Below are 19,302 nucleotides of genomic sequence, written 5' to 3'. Positions count from 1 at the left end.
CCCTCTTCCCTTTTTTCTTTTGTCTCACTCTTTCCTCACCCTCTCCCCGAGCTGCCTTTCGGGGTGTTTTTGTTACTGTAGTTGCATGTTTGAGCTGTGTTTTTGTATTTTTTTTTTGATTGTTTCGATGGGCCACAGTGGACATGACTGCCTATACCTTCTGCCAAAGCACCGTAGGCCCTGCAGTCTAGAGCAAAGAAACATTTGGAAACTAAACGTAAAGGCAAATCGGTAAGTCATCATGCTACCAATGTGCTCCAAGCTTTGCTTCTTTCTGAAACATCTTTCTTTTGCTTTGTGGCTGTTAATATTCAGCTGTGTGGTTGCTGGTTGTGTCCTGTCCTGTCATGTTTACTGTATATTAGCTGTGGTGAAAGGGGCCTAAACCGAATGCTACCTGTTGGCTAGCCGGGGCTATCTGTTTACACTGTGTGATATTATGAAGTGCTAACGACATGCCACTTCCTCACCTCTCACTTCTTCACCTCTACTGACCCCCTTCCTTTCTTCCACACACACACCACCTCTGTTGCTGGGTAGAATGATCAAGAAGCGCCGCTGGGTTTGGCCGCTGGCGCAGCTGAATGTCGAGTAATGCAGGTGGTGGCCTTTAGCTGGTCTTAGTTTTGCGGTTGGAGTCTTCCTCTCTCTCACACACACTCACACACACACACACACACACACACACACACACACACACACACACACACTGCTGCAGCGGTGGCGGCGCTGGCTGGCAGGGGGCTGCGGACCCTGCCGACCTCTTTGTTCGGCCAATCTCAAGGTGTCTTTGAGCTCGCTGGCAAAGACCCACTGACATACTTTAAGCAACTTGGCAACAGCTTCAAAGTCAGACATCTCATTTAAATTCAGGCAGGGGGAAGAGAAGGAGAAAGAACTTCAGATGGAGTCTGAAAGTTGAAATTGGACCACTCACTCTCTTTTTCATCTCTGAGTTTTACAAGTTTTACTTTGTTGCTTGGGCTGCGCAGCGACAACTCTATTAACATTAGACAGGAGGCTGTTGAAACATTGCCCTTTGTGTGCTTTTAATATTTGATTGTAAAAAAAAATAGTGTCTTTGAGGGTGGCTTTTCTGTCCAGTGAAAAGATTGTGAACTGGTTTTAATATTAAAGAATTGTCGCAATTTAAAAAAAAAAAAGAAATTCAATTTAACAATTCTGTTTATATATTTGTAGCTGTTGCACGTGAGGTTTTGCTAACACAATTCTGCTTTTTAAATTACATCTATCCCATTATTCTGGACCCCTTCTATTAACCGCAGCCTTTAAAATCATTCCTAATTCAATCATCTCAAATCATCTTAAATTTAAATTGGCCTAAATTCAAACTAAGCCAAACATCCAACAGATCAGTATTGTGCAGTATTTACATTGCCCTCACAATTCTTCATGTCACCAAAAAGTTATAAATATATCCGCGTGCATTTATGACGCATTACTCCAAAACACTGTTTTCTAAAAACAATTTTCTTATAATTTATTTGGAACGTCGGATATTATTTCTGTCTCATTTGAGCTCAGCCACAGGCCACTTTAATTCTTTCAGCTATCACTCAGTGAAATGACTGTCAGAGCGAGTGCATTGTATCTACCTGTAGTCTGATAAGGGGGATTTAAGCTCCTGTGAGTATTGTGATGCGGTGCATTGTGGGATCAAAGTAAGCTGAATTGCTGGAGTTCGTACTGGAGAGACTGGTGGACTCTGTGATTATGTTCTATTATGTTGTGGATAAAAAATGCCCTTTGTGAGTTCTGGAAAAGTATGTATAATAATAATGAAGTGTATTATTTGTTTTCTGCTGACATACACACACCATGAAGTTTTCAAAACTAAAATAAAATTGATATCTTTGTGAATCTTAAGCTACAAACTGAACTGAATTTAAAGCAGTAAGCACTGTCAATGTCTGAAGTTTTTAATCAATTAAATCAAACTTTTCTGTTATTTGTTGCTAAATTCCTGTTCTGCTTCGTGAAACCATCAGACTTGTTGCACATATCCCCACACGCACACGCACACACACACACACACGCAGAGAGAGAGAAAGAAAGCTTCTGTAAAAAGTCTTTCCTTCTATACTCATTCATTTCTTCCGTACGGTCACGCTGATGGATTCGTGAAGTCATCTGCTCGCAGCCCCGAACCCGTAGATCCGAACTTGTGTTAACTGACACCACAAGCTTGTATCTACAGGTCTGCGTCTGTGCAGCTCCAACAACCCGAGCAGCATCAGCGAAAAGCAGCGGGGGCCGCTCACGAGCTCCTCCAGCCAACTTCATTAACTGTTTCTCTGTCACAGACAGCAGCACTGATCAAGAAAGCTTCCTCTGTCCTGGGATCAAACTGTAGCTGGCTGAAAATGGGTGCTTTAAATCCCTGCTCTTTACTTCAAACTTCTGCCAAATACATCAAACAACCATCACTGTAACTAAGTAGAAAAATCTCCCCACACATGCCCCAAAGTTGAGACAGGTTTTCTCTAAGGTCCTCGACGCTTTCTGCACATTTTGTCTGCACAAGTAATTGGACTTTGAGGGGTTAAGAGAAGGCCAACTAGAAGTCAATTAAAAGGAAAAATGTAATTACAGCTTTAATTTCCTTGTGTGTATTCCAAATGTTAGTTTGCAGAAAACTCACAAGGAGACAGCGTTTTCAGTCAGCAGTCAATTAGCTGCAGGGTGGCCTTTCTAGTGTTAATGAGGTAGACATCGGCCCAATTAGAGAAAGCATACGAATGACAGTTGGTAATGCTTGTTTCCTCACAAACGGCCATTACCTCCCACATGTTGACAGTTTAAAATGAGCAACTGCAAGCCTTTTTCTTTAAAGATTCCCTCCAGACATTTTCCAAGACATATGAAATACTCCGCTTTGAAATATGATTTTCATGTGATGTACTGTTTTTTTTTAAAAAACAAAAAAAAATCTAATTATCCCACAAAAAAAGGTTTAAATGGCACAGGGATTCTGATTGAAAAATTCAGAATTTATAAATATTCAAATGTTTTTCAGCTCAAAAGCGAGACGTCTAGTGTGTGAAATCACTCAACGGCAGTAAGTCGTTGTCACCAAAAAGACGCTACAAGCCATAGCTGGTACTTTATTTGTTCCATTGTGGATTTTTTGAGAATTCCCAAATAAAAATGATAGATGTAGTGCACTAGTGATTTCGGACACGGCTTCAGTATATGTACACTGGTGGCTTCAAGTCCCTTATTGGGCTGTAATTGGCTCCTAAACCAGCTGTGATGTTACAAAACCCTCTTGTATATATGCGTGTTAAAGCCAGATGTGAGGTGGGCACAGAGAAACCTTCCTCCATCAGCAGCTGGATGTGAACTCTGTAGCTTTCTGCACACTGAAGCTCAAACCGCCACATGGAACAAGAAGCGAAACACATTTTTGACTGGAGGGGCACTTTAAGGGAGAAAATCTGATCAAGATTTGGGTGGGGGTTGTGGGGTGGGTTTGTGGGGTGCCTGTGTGTGTGTTTGGGGGTCAGCGAGCAGAAGAGAGTTCGGAGAAGCTTTGGAGTAAAACGTGTTTATCTGCTTTGTGTATAGACACTGTATCTAAGGTACAAAGTTGTGCTGCTCCGACTGATGATGTCACCCACAGAGAGCATCAAGTTTGAAGTCTGAACATTTCTTTAGAACCGAGAGTAGCTTCCTGTTCTGGTTCAAATGTTCACCCCTCAGGTCTGCTTGCTCCCAGGTTGAGGTAGTAGGTTGTATAGTTGAGAATTACACCCCGGGAGATAACTGTACAACCTCCTAGCTTTCCCTGAGGTACGCATGGCACTCTGCACAGCTGGATCAATACAGTCCACTGTTATTATTTGGCAGCCTGCTAAAGCGAGACGCTGTACACTCACCGTGGTCAATAACATTTCAGGCTGTTTGCTGATGGAGCAGCACTTTTGGGTCTGTGTGTTACTGCACAACACGTGTGTGGCTGCACATCATGGGTTGATCTATAGGGCACTGGCAGACTGATACTGACATTTCCGTTGCTGAAGTTTGAATATTGCAAGCTTTAATTATGTTTTTAAATTATTTTCAAAAGAGTTGCCTTCAAGATCTCCCTCTGAAGTCTTTATGTCTCTTTTAATTTACGTCGCTGTCATTTGTTTCGTTACCGATGCATTTTTTTATTGCTATAAATCGTAGATTACCACAAAATTGCTTAAGATAGTGTTTTGCTTTTTTTGTCTGAGCAAAAGTCCAAAATCCAAAGACACTATCTAAGACACTGCAACGATCAAATTTTCAGTATTTTTGTTTTAATACACAATTTTACTCATTTTTATTACTGTAATTATTTCAGCTTGTATTATTATTGCTGTATACTATTATAATTGTATTAGCATGATATCGTAATTATGTATTGAAGGTCCACAGCTTGCATTGGCTGATCACTGGTTGCTACTGTCTTCATATGTCTATATTATTTTGTATATTTTAAACTGTGAGAGGTGTGTTCATGTGTGTGTCTGCTGTGTTTGATTTGAAGTCGGGAGTGCTGCTGGTGTGAGATCAGACACACTGCGTTGTTGCAGAGCTGATAGGACTGACGTGCGAGAGCTGTTAACTACGCTAAAACATCAGTGGGTTTCCATTCTGGCGCGACGTTTTATTATCCGCTCAACAATAACCTCATCGCGCTGATGATTGTGTAGAAGAAGACTGGCTGCTTCAAGTCTCGTTGTTTGTGTGATAGCGAAGGATATCAAAAGGGGAAAACTTTGAGTTTTGAACAGGAGCCCCAGACAGCAGTATCCCAGTCCGTTTACCAGCAGCTAAATCAGCTGTCAAAGTGAACAATTACTGTCACAATATTTCCTATCGGAAGATGCAGACTGCGTGGAAACTTCTGCTGTCATAATATCTGACACATGAAATATTGTGACACTCAGGGAGGAACAGAAATTCTACTTAAAATGAACAATCGCTGCACACATAATTTTTCGGATAATACAGCACGTCACTGGCTTCTCACACTTCAAAATGGATCCCGACTGGTTTGAAACTTGCGGATGAAATCTCGTACAAGATTTTCATTTGAAGGGAAATCCTGCTGAAACCAAACACAGCAACTGTTGATGCTCTGTCTCTTCCCTCGATGTCTGTCTGCTCCTACCAGCAGACATGTTACTATCAAACAGAGCCTCTTCTTTCCGTTGTCTTTCTTCTGTCTCCTGGCAGTAGTGTGGTAATGAAGCTGGTCCTTCTCTGCTGGATTTACAGCAGCAGCACGTGTGCAGTGGCCTTTATACACTATACAGGAAGCATACACTGAGGCCTGGCAATCTATGCCCCAACATGTGTGTTCAGAGGAGGTAATAGGTAGAGGAGCAAAAGACTGCCCCCTGTTGGTCAACTCTGTGAAGTGTTCAGCTGTGGGAGGCTCAGATTTGGTGACTTGGCAACAATTGATTTGGTAGAATGCTAGTGAGATGTCTGAACGTGTGTTTTTTCTGTGACTGTGTGCATACATGTGTGTGTTTTTGACGCATTATACCCGAGCAGAGCAGAATCCAGAGTTTTATGGGGCCTCGTTTCCCCTGCTTTTTGAAAGTACAGACAGCATTTCTTTTACCCGTCCTTTGTGTGTGTGGGGGGGGGGTTTGCCAAACATACACAATGTTGTTTCACTCAATTTCGTAGATATTCCTACTCTGCCGAATGGTACTGTTTAAAGGACTGTTTAGCACTCTGTTTATAAGTCAGCCTGTTACATTTCTTACACTTGTCTCATTTGAGAATGTGAAAAATGTGATCAAAACAAAGAGAAAACATTATAAGCATATCTTAAAGCATAAAATACTAATTCTAATGATAATAATAATGATGAAAATTACTGCACAAATCTGGTCAGTGTTCGTCAGCAATCTGAACAACCCAAACCTTACTTTTTATCATTGCTGTTGCCATAGCAATGACCCCCGTGACCTCAGATGTGACAGATGTGGCAGTCAGATGTGACAGCTGTCAATCAATCTCTCTGGCCAGCAGCAGCAGCACAGCTTCAGCCGTCCAGCTAGCGTGTCCTGATTGTCACCCTGCCCTGCCTCAATGCACTCACACACACACACACACACACACTCACACACACACACAAAGCCCGGCGTCCATGGTGTGTGTTTGCTGCTACCTCTCCGGCTCTGCAGACCCGGTGCTGTGTGCTTATTTGCAGTCCTGCTGCTGTTTTCTCGGGTGCGTGGGCTCCAGCGTGACAGATCTGGGTCTCTCTTGACGTACTACTTGGCTAGCCGGATGCTGATTCCTGGCCATTACCAGCAGATAACGAATACTTAAAGAGAGTGAAATGGGATCGGTAAATCAATGGCGCCCGAACTGTCACTTAGCGGGACGCAAAGTTTATCGTTCACCAAGTGCATGCAGTGGCTTTTGTGGCCATTTGTATGAAAATTAACCCAAGTAATCACCTATATTTCACATACATAAAAAACTTCTGTGTTGTTTCTGCACTCACGGCATCTAGCTATGTGTACATGCTCATGTGTGTGCACGGATGCCTCAGTATGCACGTGTGTGTGAGCCTTTGTCTGCCTGCTGCAGGCTCTCACCGTCAAAGCAGGCTAATATTAGCGCCTTGCCGAGGACTGGCTCTATCTGGACACAAAGCAGGTGATAAATGAGGATAGCTGCACTGTGTGTGTGTGTGTGTGTGTGTGTGTGTGTATGTATGTACTTGTTTCTGCTATACCGGTGGGGACTTTGACCTGACTCTGTGCTATATAGGTGGGAACTCGTCTTACGGTGGGGACCTAAAATGAGGTCCCCATGGGTGGCAACAGTGTTTTCTTGGCCATGTTGTTGTTACTAAAAAATGTGAAAGTGCAAAAACATTTCTTTAGGTTTAGGCATTGTTTTGGTGCTGGTTAAGGTTAGAGTTGGGGTAAGGGTTAGGGGTTAGATATGAATGGGAGTGTGTGTGTGTGCGTCAACAGGGAGATTTTAAAATTGGTAGTGTCAGTGCTTTTCAGAGGGGGCTGTGGTGTGGGGGGGTATACACAGAGGCAAAGCGTGCTGTAGATCCAGATGTACGGCGTTCTACAGCAACCGCAGCTGTATAGAGACAGAAAAATGGCACAATGCGCCGTCTGCCAGACAGCAGTCAAAGAGGATTGGAGATTAGCCGGGGTGCAGACACAGTTGGTCGATCAGTCAGTCAGGGAGGGAGGGAGCAGAAGAAAAGCAAGAGGGCAGTGTGGTCTCGGGGATTTTTCTTTTCCTTTTTTTTCCCCTCCCCTTCCCAGTCTCTCTGGGCCCCGTCGCTGATTTGAGCCTACAGTCGGTTGTACGTCGTCACTCTCCTTCACTTCGCTCCATCTGTCCCTCCCCCATCATCTCCCCTCTTTCTCTCCTTCCTCCCTCCCTCTGTCACTCTCTCTCTCTCTTTCTCTCTATACCAAAGCCTGGGGGAGCCAGTGGAGATTAAATGTAGCCTCTATAAGCCAAAGCACATCATGTAGCAATGTTTCTATGGCCCCTTCTCTCTCACACTCTTTCTCTCTCCCTCTCTCTCTCCCTCTCTCTCTCTCTCTGTCGGCCTCTCCTCTTTCTGAAAGGATAGTCTGAATGATGTCGGCCCGTGTGAGGCACAGATTAAGAGGACAGAAAGAAAGAAAGAGACTGGAAAAGTGGATTTTTTTGTTGGGGTTTTTTGCATGCAAGCAGAAGAGAAGAGAGGATTTGTTTTCTGGGTGGAAAAAGGACAACAGCAAGGTGGAAAAAACAACGAAAGGAGGACTACTTTCTCTCCTTACCTTCCCCCCCCCCCTCCCTCCTCACCTCTCTCTCCCTCTCGTCTGATACAGAGGAAAAGTGGGCCTCTGGCTGTAAGCGATTACAGCTGTGAGGCAAATTAATGGATGATCTTTCCCTCTCCTCTTTCTCCTTTTCTCAGAAATGTTTCTCCTGCCGATCAACGCGGGGAAGAAAAGGGTAAAAGAGGAAAGACTGAGATGAAGAATATAGTTGAAGTAGTGGGGAGAAGAGGAGGGTGGGGGTGTGTGTGTTTTTTTTTTCTTGTCTGTCTTCCCTCCTTTCCACCTCTGCATGTGATTGAAAAAGAGAGACAACAAAGCGGGGGAAAAGGGTGAGAAGGACAGAAAGCGGAGCGAGACAAGAGATCAGCAGGCGCATTCGTTTTGTCCTTTAACTTGGACTTGAGTGTGTGTGTGCTCATGTGTGTGTGTGTGTGTGTGTGTGTGTGTGTGTGTGTGTGTGTGTGTGTGTGTGTGTGTGTGTGTGTGTGTGTGTGTGTGTGTGTGTGTGCTCATGTGTGTGTGTGTGAGAAAGAGAGAATGCGAGAGTGCATTTTTCTTCCATCTCACCAACCTGCCTCGGACCTGTAGGTTCAGATACAAAGTAAGTAGAGGCTCGGGTGCAAGTAACAGCAAAAGAGTGTGTCATTGATTTGTGCATGCAGTACATGCATGTGTGCGCGTGTGCATGTGTGTCCATATACACCCCCCCCACCCCCTTCTCACCCCTCCTCTCTTGCGTCGGTGAGGCAGCATACTGGTATGCTTCACTGGCACTGTGGCCCCGGTTGCAAGCACTGATTCTGAGGCTCGATGCTATAGCTCTGTTCTTTCATCTCCGTCTGCGTCTCTCTCCGTCACTTTCCCTTTCTTTACCTGGCTGTCTACCTGTTCTGTGTGACCTTTAGGTATCAGTTCCCTTCAGCGCTACAATTTCTGGGAAGAGGAATCGTCTGGCCGGCTCTCTTGCGATTCTCTTCCCTGGACTGCTTGCTCTCGCTCTGGGAGTGTTTGTGTGTGTGTGTGTGTGAGTGTGTGTGAAAGAGAGAGAGAGAGAGAGAGGGAGAGAGAGAGAGCGAAGAGCTAGAGGGAGAGGGAGCATGCACATGGTTCATTCCGGCTTGGTCCTACCACCCATACTCATCTTTCTTGTCTCCGTCCGTCGCTCTCTTGCTGTTTATTTCACCTGACTTTGAGCAGCTCGCCGGACACACCAGCCTCTTCCTCGTGCCGCCTCCCCTCCTCCATTTTTAATATTTTAAATCCCTTCTTTTACTTCTGAGCATAACTGGAATCTTGTTGCCATGCTGTAAGTTTAAATCTGAGCTTTCTCTTTCTCTCTGTCTCCTTTTTTCTTCCCCTCCCTGAGCAGGCAGCGAGCTGCAAGAACAACGAGCGATGGGGCATCCTGGATCCGAAGGGGAGGGTGAGTCGATACCAGCGAATGCTCTTCCTCTCTGCTTCCCTCTCAGCTCCCCATCTGTTTCCTAAGCTTTAGACCACCATGGTAGCATGAAGGAGCCGTAGAGCTTTGTTTTCTGGCCGGTCTTTTTCTCCGTGCAGCCTCTCCAGAGGATTCACAACCTCATGCTGAACGGGGATGAGCGCTGGTAACCGTTGAGCGTACACTGAATGATTTTATTGCACTGTGAAAGATGTGTCAGTCGGACGAGTGTGCAAGTCATCGTGTCAGATGGATTGTTTGACGCTGTGCGGTCCCAGCTTCAGATTTCGATGCTGTAATTGATGCATCCATGCAGGGCTTTTGTCTCGTGCGTCTGCCGCAAATAATTAGCGTTGAAGGGCTAATTTTGATTTTCCGGGAGACTGCGGGAGATCTGTGAGCATACTGTACAGCAGCAGGCTCTGTACCTGATGGCAGGAGGCATTTTTCAAAGTGCTGTATTGTTCAGCTGAGGTGGGGGAGGGGGAGAGGGAGAAAGAGAGAGAGAGAGGGAGAGTTGGGGGGGGCTGGCCAATGTTGTGTCTGGCTGAGGCTTGCACTTGTTGTATGTTCACGAAGACATACGGGGACAGTGGAGGTTGCAATAAGCATGCTCAGTTAATGCATGTCATTTCGGAGCGTGTGTTTGATGTCTGTACGGCTGAGCTCACTCCGTATGTAGGAGATGCTCGCATGCTCCGAGTCCTCATTTGACTTAGAGACCAGTTCTGTACATGGATGCTTTTCTCGTGCAGGAATATACAAGACTTCTAAGTAGCAAACATAGAAATCCAGAGAGGGCTGAAAGCAGCTGTGGTGGAGGTAGGGGAGTCAGTTTGCAGATGTGTCTCTCGCCGTCCCTGAGACCCTAACTTGTGACGTTGTGCTTTCATGTCCACGGGTTAGGCTCTCGGGAGCTGAGAGGGATGCACGGCCAACACTATCTCACGCACGCTCCTGTCTCGAACAATGGCGATCAGAGGGGGGAAGGCCATGGCGCAGTGAGCTAAGGCGTTCACCGTACGCTCACGGTGTCACTCTTTTCAGCCTGGTTCACACCCTGCTGTAAGGCTACATGTCACCTGGATGTTTCTCAAACCTTTCTGCATTACTGTCATGCTCAATCACATATGATGGATCAAGCAGTGAACATGTGCTAGTGAAACCTGTGCGGTTTGGATGATGAGGACGTAGCGGCATGAATCCTGTTTTAAGGGTCATGTGACAGGGCTAAAGCCGGCTGAGTTAAAGTTGTGTAGATGGATCCTTTCACAGTACAGCCTGAGTCCATCAGTATTGACCATCGACACAACAGTTACGCTAATTATTTGCCTGAGTTTAACCATTAAATATCAGTTATTATATATTGTCAACCTTGAATGTGCTTCTACCTGTTTGGTCACATAGAAAGTCCCTAATGTGGCTTCATGCTAATGTAGCATTTTAATTAAAATCCACATAAGTAAGACATGTGAATGTCTCTTTCTGTGTGTCACATGATCTGAAAAGACTGCCCACCTCAAAGGAATAGCATTTTTTGGCAGTTACTGATTACTTGCACAGGTAGCTTTTAAAACCATATTCAGTTGGAATGCTAATAGGAAACCAGTGTTTGCTGGCAGTCTTACACACTCCAAGGTGAAGTAATAGATGTTGCTGCTCTGTGCTCATAGAGAAATAGCTTAACAGCTGGTTAGCAGCAGTAGCTTATGAGAGATAATGCTAATGCTGCGGTGATAACATCAACCTCTTCATACACCAGTGGACACTGTTAAGTAAAGAAGCATCTGTCAGTGTGAGAGCTCTTTGTTTCTGCAGCAGGCCTGCATGTCTGTGTGCCTTTATGACTTGAGAGCAGCACAGAGTAATGTTGAGAGCGTAACCATGACAGCTCTGTACATTATGTGCTTGACCTCAGCGAACCCTCGGCGATGTTAAAGCTCACTCACTCATGCCAACACAATGTATAGGTGACAGTGGGAAAATACTGGTAGGGCAGCTAGAGACATCCGCTGGGAACAACCAAAGTGCTTTTTGCTGCCAGATGACTTCATGGCTGCCGTCCATGATTCAAAAGTCCTTGTGAATATGCAACCAATGATTTGACTGTGGTATCTAGCTGCAACCAGAGTGGCAGCACACCTTGTCAACGATAGTAACAAGGATTCCTGACTTGAATAACAATGTGGTTGGGCATAGTAGCACATGGTGGCTCTTTGTAGGTTCTTTCTTGCCTAACTGGTGTTTTGGGGGATCATTACCATGCTGTTCTGTCTTTCCACCTTGCAGTTTGCTATCAGGAGTGTCGTCGTTCTCCTGAGATCCATTTGCGACACGCATTTTAACAGCAGCAGCAGCTCTATGACAGCGTGATTCATCGATATTTTTCCTTCACACGTACTTCACTGCATCTAATATCTGGTTTTAATGGGGCGTATCAAGGATATTGATGTTACCTTGTCTTCTTGGCTGCTTCCCTTCATTTAAGTGGATGCTAAACTTCGTGCACTTGTGCATCCAAAAAATTTTAGAAAATGGAAATGTGTTACATTAGTCATGTTTGTGGCCATGGATCAGCCAGCCGCAAGGTCCTTTAGCTGTGTCGTGTCACATACTGCATACATCATACACCTAAGAAGATTTATGTGGGACCATGGTATAGACTGAAATCAGTGTGATCCTAAAGTTTCATTTGTTTTGATCAATAAATGTCTCTTTCAAAATCGCTTGTAGGACAGTTCACTTTTACCTCTGGCCTTCAGTGACATTTATTATACTGATAACAGCTGGATGTAATGCACTGATGTGTTCAAGCTCCATTGGGTCTTGGTGTATCACCTCTGATCAGGAGATGCTTCCATCCTGTTGTTAATGAGCCAATATGGATTTTAACTTGGACCCCCTCTGCGCTGCTAATCTGCTGCTTTAGCAATTCTCTTATGTAATGCCTCTGTGAGCCTCGTCCCTATCTTTTTCTTCCATCTCTCTGCCTCAAAATCGTTTTTTATTTGTTCAGCTCAGTGAACAAACAGTAACCTGGAGCGAGTTAGTGTCTAGCCGGTAAGCTCCAAAGGGGCTGCAGGCTTGCTCTCCATTGTTCAGCTGCTCCAAATGCTGTCTGTACACTGTGTCCCCATGGCTGAGGCAGACATGGAGGACAGACACTCAGACAGACAAACTGGTGGGCATGTACCCGCTGCAGTAAGCTGCTTCATCACCCTGATGCTGCTCAAATTTTTGGCAAAAAGATAATTGGCCGATCAACATCATCTAGACTGCTTTGCATCTGGGAAGCCTGCGAGATCAAATCAGATCTGATCAAATATGGATACAAACGTGTTTCGATGCACGGTTTTCCTCAGCAGCCTCAGTTGTTTAAGTCAGGAATGACACCTTCCTTACAAAGCTCCTGTACAATGCAGCGATTCAGCCAAAAGTAGGTTTCAGTTTCAGTTTTCAGACTCATGAAATACAGCTTTAGCGCCTCTGGATATCGGCTTTTCCCACATCGTTTGATTGTGAATGCAAGCAGGCAGCTGTTGATTCATGTCATCGCTTTTAAGGTGGACCTTTGTTAAGGTGGACTGTGAAAGGTGCAGTGGACACACCTTGTTTGACTGATCAAAAAGGAGTTCAGTGGGTGACAGTTCAGTTCAGGTTGAAGTGTAGAGAGTATGCAGGGTGGGTTGCTGCAGGGTTACGCCCAAACTGCCTCGCGGAAACGTTCTCTGATATCGGGTTCGCTTATATTCAAATATTAGGAAAACTATTGATCGGAAAGATCAATTGGCACGTTATGAAAAAGCTTCTACGAAGGCGACAGACGGCTGGCGCTGAGCCTCCCTCTCAGTCTCTTTGTGGCAGCAGGGACGTTTCCCTCGGTGTTGAGTTCAGTCACCATTCTGCAGTTTTTTCTGCCACTCCCTTCGACACACAGCCTGCTCTCAGCTGCAGGAGGGAGAAGCTCACTCATCAATAACCAGAGCTGGTCAGCACACACGTGTGTGCTTCTTCCAGTATCTGTAAGCATGTGTGTAATGGTGTGTTTGTGTGTCTCTAGCAGTTCTTCTCACTGCAGAGGGGTTCACTGCGCCTTCCTTCTAGTCTGTTGGTGAAACAAGATGGCGTCGCAGCTCCACGTGGGTCCTCCCTCGGCTAATGCCCACTACCTATGGCACACACTAAAGCAGCGGAGGTCATTTTTTTGTAATTGTTGCACACCTGGGTCCTATTTACTCACCACATAGCTGAAATTGCTGAGGCTCTTCTCGGTACTGTAGCTTGGCCGACTTTAAGAGATTTAGGATTTGGGGCAGATCCAGTGCTTTCATTGTTTTTCTTGTTGGTTTTTTCATTCAGTCTGCGTGTCAGCTGCCAAACTGTATGCTGTTTTGTCTACCATCTGGGCCGTTTGAAATGTGCTGGTGGGGCGGACGAGTGATTTTTCAGCATCATTTGTCTGTGTATGAGCATGTGTGTGCATGAGGCCAGTTTAAAGGAGCTTGGGGATTGTGCGCAGCCACATCACACCAGCAGATTAACCAGACTATATACTAACCTCATTAATCTGAGAGACAGCAACACACACACACACACACACACACACACACACACACACACACACACACACTAAAAACTCTTCCTATTCTCTTTATCCAATAGAAGCCCAGGTATTGATGACTGGAGGCCGAGGCAGAGCCCGTCTCAGTGTCATCCTGCTGCAGGTCACGTTGGACTTAAAGACAAGCTGGAAATCCCCTGATGAGTCAACATTTAACACTTTGCTGCCACGTCAACCAAAAAAGCCGCACACTTATGTTTCTTTTTCATTTTTTTGAAGGAAAAAGAGCTTAAGCATGCTGGCAGTGGTTAACATTTTGGGTAATTTTCTGCCTCAGCAGCCTGGATACCAGGAAGCTGTGCAGATGTGTGTCTGCACAGGGCGATTAGATTTTGGCTTTTTCAAGTTGGTTTCTTTTTGTTTTTCAACTGAGCTGGCAAGTTTTTGAAGGATGATATCAGTAATCTATTTGATGGTGATGGCAGAGTCACGCAGCGGCTGGATCAGGATGAGATAAAGAAAAGCAATCTCAGAATTGAAGTCTTTGACTTTATCTGGGATCTTAAAGAAGATGTTCAATCATTTGCATACCTGCTATTTCTGTTGTGGAGGCTCCTACTGCAGCATGAGGTTGTTTGTGACAGTATGGAAATTACATTCTTAAAATTGTAAAACTGACTTTTTTGTTTTATTTTCACTTATTAAATTCTTCACTTTGTATTCAGGGAAGTAATAAGCATTTTTCACAGTTTTTTAGCACTGTACACAACGATGAATCGATCATTATTAGCTGCACTTTCTGATTCCACACAGGTAAACTTCAGTGTCACAGCGATCAAAGATAGTAAAGGCACAGATGCACAGCAGAGACAGATAATCTTTAATAATGGTTTGTTGAGTAATTGAGTAGTCAACTGAGTGGCAACCGTTTGACAGGCAATTGATTATCTTTTCTAATGTTAGTGGTAAATCAAGTGGCTGACATGTGGACTGACAAAGCAACACAATGCAAGACATAATTTTGATTTTGATGCTGAAATAAAACTACTTTTCTGGCTTTTAATGAACCATTCCTTTAAATTTAATTCTTTGTAACATTTTAAACAACTGTAAGCTGGAATCACTTTTTTGTATTATAACTACAAATGTATCTATGAAGAGTTCATTTGTAAAAACAGACAACTCCGTTTTGCTAAGTTTTCAGAAAACGTTTTATTTTATTGCTTACTTCAGATGATATCAATCAAACTGAAGTTGAGTGGATTTGACTCAGTGGAAAAATACATGGCAAAATGGAGAAAAAATAAATTATTAGTGTTATTTATTATTATTATTATTATTACTATTATCTCAAGTAAACAAAAAAAACAGTTTTCTGAAAATTTATAAAACGGAGTTACCTGTTTTTGCAAACAAACTCTTCATATCCTCATCCTGCTGTCCTATCAGTAGCTGCATGTCTTCTGGTCATGTACCTTCTGTACTTTTGTATACACGAACACTGAGGTCCAGGGAAGCTGGAAGCAAAAAGCAAAGGCCTTTTGTGTCCAAACATCATTTATATCGTGTACAGTAGACACTTGTATTGAGTATAACACTTTTTTCTTTTACAGTGACACTTCAGTCTCCCTTTGTGGGATCACAAATGTTTTTTTGTGATTCTAAATTTGATTGTAAATGCTAAATATTTTGGTTAGGGTTGGGGTCAAGGTTATTGCTGTGTTCATGATCTGATGGTCACAGTACCTGACATGAGACGCAGATTTGCTGCGAAACCAAATGGAAGCCACTGATGTCCTGCCTGCGTTTTAGAAAGACGTCATAAAATACGTGACATCCGGTGACCTGCCTAACAAGCTCATATCAATAAATTCACTCTCAGCTTTGAAATCACAGCTGAAAGCACACTTTTCACACCGGTTAATGTGTTTCATTGACACATGTGTCCTCTGCCTTCTGAATCTGTTTACTTTGTGTATTGCCATCCACTTGTGACATAACGTTCAGCTCAATGACCCTGAATATTACATGTAGTAGTAACACAACTGTCACTTGCATATTTCATTACTGTTCTGATGAAAACTTTGTCATTTTGGTTTTATTGTTTGTTTGAATGTTCATTTATTACGTCATGTTAACATGTAACCTGATGTACAGCTCCATGAGAGGAGATCATAACTACAGACGAAGTGGATTGCAAACCTACCATAAAACTAAATGAATCTATGTACCAAGTTTGTGAAGTACAGATCCTGTGGTCTTTTTTTTTCTTCTAATAAATAGCAGAGATGTGAGAGCAGTACAGTGCTCTCTTTAAAGGCCTGGTACTGAGATAGAGATGTCTTACAGTGGTGTCTAAATAAAGTCTTACTGCTGTCATTTCACATGACTGTCAATTCTTTAAACTGCCACGCTTATTAATAGAAGCTCTCACTGAGTTGTGGGATTTTGCCAACCAACATGCTTTTTATTTCATCTTTGGAGATATTTTTGTACCTTTTGAAAGCTTGAAAACTAATTCTTTGGATTTTTTTTTTTGCTGCTGCCAAGACATATCACAGCATCTCTTCTGCTTACCACAAAGACATTAGGCAGTAAATGGACCTAAAGATATTAATAAAGACAGCTGACAAGTTGTCAGCTTCTGGTATACTTGCAGTAATTTGTCTGTTTAAAACAGGATGTATGCAGCTGTGAATGGTTATTTATTAAATTGTTGTCCGTACCACACTAACACATTATTAATGAACTTGTCATGGTAATTAGTCCTATTTTAGGAGTAAATATTTATTTAATTTGTTTCGTCCTAAGCATGCAGAAATCCATAAATGCTTTTATGCTTCAAGCGCAACAGTCAACTTTTACTGCTCGACATGTGTTCACGCTAATTTAGACAAGAGAAAAAGAAGTAAGTTCAGTAGCTGCGTTGTGCTTTGCTAATGCTCTGAACTGTGCATGTTATTCATTGTGAAACAGCTGCTCAACAGCTTTGTCTTTGTCTTTCTTGCAGCCTGTTAGACCAGGTCAGGACACGCCGGGGATCGGTGCATGAACATGAGACGGATATGACAACCACACCGAAGCAAACTTCAGCTGCCCATGCACACTCGTGTGCACGTTTCTGTGGTGTGCTGAGCCTGACCAGGGCGTACTGATGTGCACACACACTCACATCCTGACTATGAAACAGCAAGTGTTGTTTTTAAAATATTTTAAATATCTTTGTAATACAAAAATATGTAATAAAATATTAATCAAATGTGTTTGTTTCGTATTCTTTCAAGATATGCACCAAGGTTCTATGCTATCATTTTGTTATTTACAGCATTGAAGCATGCTGATATATGATCTACTGTGTATTTCACATAGTGTTCATATTTACCCTTCATGTTAACACTTATTTACTATGTTGTATAATTTCTAGGTTTATGCTAAAACTTAAACATAATGGCTTTCATGCTGCCAGTTGGGCTCAAATAAATGACTGTGCCATGCTAATACATTAGCTGACACTAGGTTTTCTGTGAACACTTTATACTACACTATTTTGTGTCAATGTGCATTTTAGTATACTGTGCTGTGCTTGTAATATCAATGGCACTTCAGCATCTATGCTAATGTAACACACAGAATATTAAGAGATATTATGTCAACAAATAAAAGAATGCTATGTTATGCATATTGCATGCTGACATTTTAGTACATACTATATTGTTTCATGTTGTCATTGTAGCATAGACTATGTCTAATAGACTTCTTCACACTTTACATTGCAATGCTACATTTCATGATAACGTCTTTGCACAAAGTATCCAGCAGGCTTTATGCTAACCAAAATATACAATGCTATACCATGGTGCACTGCATGCTAACATTACTAATCTGGGAAATGTTAATTCATCCTACCATTTTAGCACAAGCAAATTTTTTTGGCTTCTTGCTGAAACTTTCTTTAGCAGCGCAATAATACTCGACACTCCAAGTCAGTATTTTAGCATACGCCGTACCAGAAGGCTCTGTGCTACTAGCAACATCACAAAATGACATTATTATGCCAATGTAATAAACAGTGCTATGTGATAGCACACTACATGCTAGCATTTTAGTATATACTATTTTGTACATGACATAATTTTAACATGCAATATGTTCATTAGGCTTCCAGTTTGTATTTGGACCATAATGGTACACGCTATGCTAACCTCTCTGTGAGCACGATGTTAATTGGTGGTAGATGCCATAATACTATACAAAACAATGCATGAACCACTACATGGTAACATTTTAGTGCACAGTATTTTGGGGAAACATAACCTCCTGCTGTCATTTAAGTGAATACTGGTTTGCTTCATTCTACAATATTAGCATTATGTACATTTGTTGGGCTTTCTGCTAACATCTGGTAGCCAACACTTCATGCTAACATTTCAGAATCCTCCAGTACTACATGTAGAGGAAAATTTCCTCAACGGTGATTTTTACAATGTTGCAAATGATCAACCCACTGATTAAATTTCTGGAATTGTTTTGAGATGAAATGTCAACTTTTTGTGGTGTCTATTTAACCTCTACCTTCCTCCTCTACCTCAGTGATTCACCACATTTCCAGGAATTACTCTGCACCCCCTGGACTTCCCACAACAGGCTTTTGGTTTAACATCAGATGGTGATAAGAACAGAGATACAAATAATAATTTAAAAAAACATAAAGGTGAAATTGCAAGAGAGTGTAAAAGAGCAAGACTACTACACCTTTTCTACATCCTATCAAAATGTCCTGTAGTTGGACTGCAATATGGTTACTTGCTGGAAAATTAATTTGCTTTTGCTTTTTCCAAGATAGACTTTTCATCATTTTATGGGAAATGTTTATGATAGGAGGAGGTTTACTGCACAAAAACTTAATGTTCACAGTGTGTTTTTTGCTCATTCATCGGGTTTGTTGTATTAGTCCATCGGTTTCTTCACAAAATCAAGATTACAATCATGCAAAAAGAAGTCTAATGCAGATAAATGGATCATGTTATGAACTTACTTCGGGTTTCATTTTCTACAGTACTTTATATGTGGTAGCTCTGGCTAACACTACGTATGCAGTTAATTTTTCTGCATGTGGCTTATTTGATTTGGATAAAACAGAGGAGCATATTAAAGTCTTCAGTATGCTACGGGCAGCAGCATGGATCCATGCTATGCATTTGCAAAAGAATAATAAAATAAGATTGTGTCTTTGTTGTGAGTTGTAAATTTACACAAATAAATTATAAACTTTACCTGCTTCCTAATAAACATGTGTCCTAAAAAAAAAAGGAAATCCTGAATGTGTTTTGCATTCTAAAGAAATAGTTTTAGTTTTTGAATAAAGTAAAGTAAGTCTGTGAGAAATTGGTAATGGAGTTTTTATGCTTCTTTATCAAAGGACATGCATCTGTTTTTGGTGCTGCTCGTAAAAATATATTTTATCAACACTGACCACCAGC

The 19,302-nt window shown here is 42.5% G+C and overlaps 1 long non-coding RNA gene across 1 annotated transcript in view; it reads left to right on the top strand.

The window, feature by feature from the left end:
* Positions 1-18,366, top strand: part of LOC110963839 (uncharacterized) — a 126,844-nt gene extending 108,478 nt beyond the window's left edge. Inside the window, exons 4-5 of the long non-coding RNA XR_007945738.1 lie at positions 9,190-9,243; positions 13,924-18,366. This is a non-coding gene — a long non-coding RNA (uncharacterized LOC110963839). The remainder of the gene's footprint in view (positions 1-9,189; positions 9,244-13,923) is intronic.
* The last annotated feature ends 936 nt before the right edge of the window (positions 18,367-19,302 follow it).

The sequence above is a fragment of the Acanthochromis polyacanthus genome, chromosome 13 (assembly GCF_021347895.1).
Source record: "Acanthochromis polyacanthus isolate Apoly-LR-REF ecotype Palm Island chromosome 13, KAUST_Apoly_ChrSc, whole genome shotgun sequence".
Lineage (NCBI taxonomy): Eukaryota > Metazoa > Chordata > Actinopteri > Pomacentridae > Acanthochromis > Acanthochromis polyacanthus.
The sequence above is the reverse complement of the archived record's forward strand: the minus strand, read 5'-3'. Positions and strand labels throughout refer to the sequence as shown.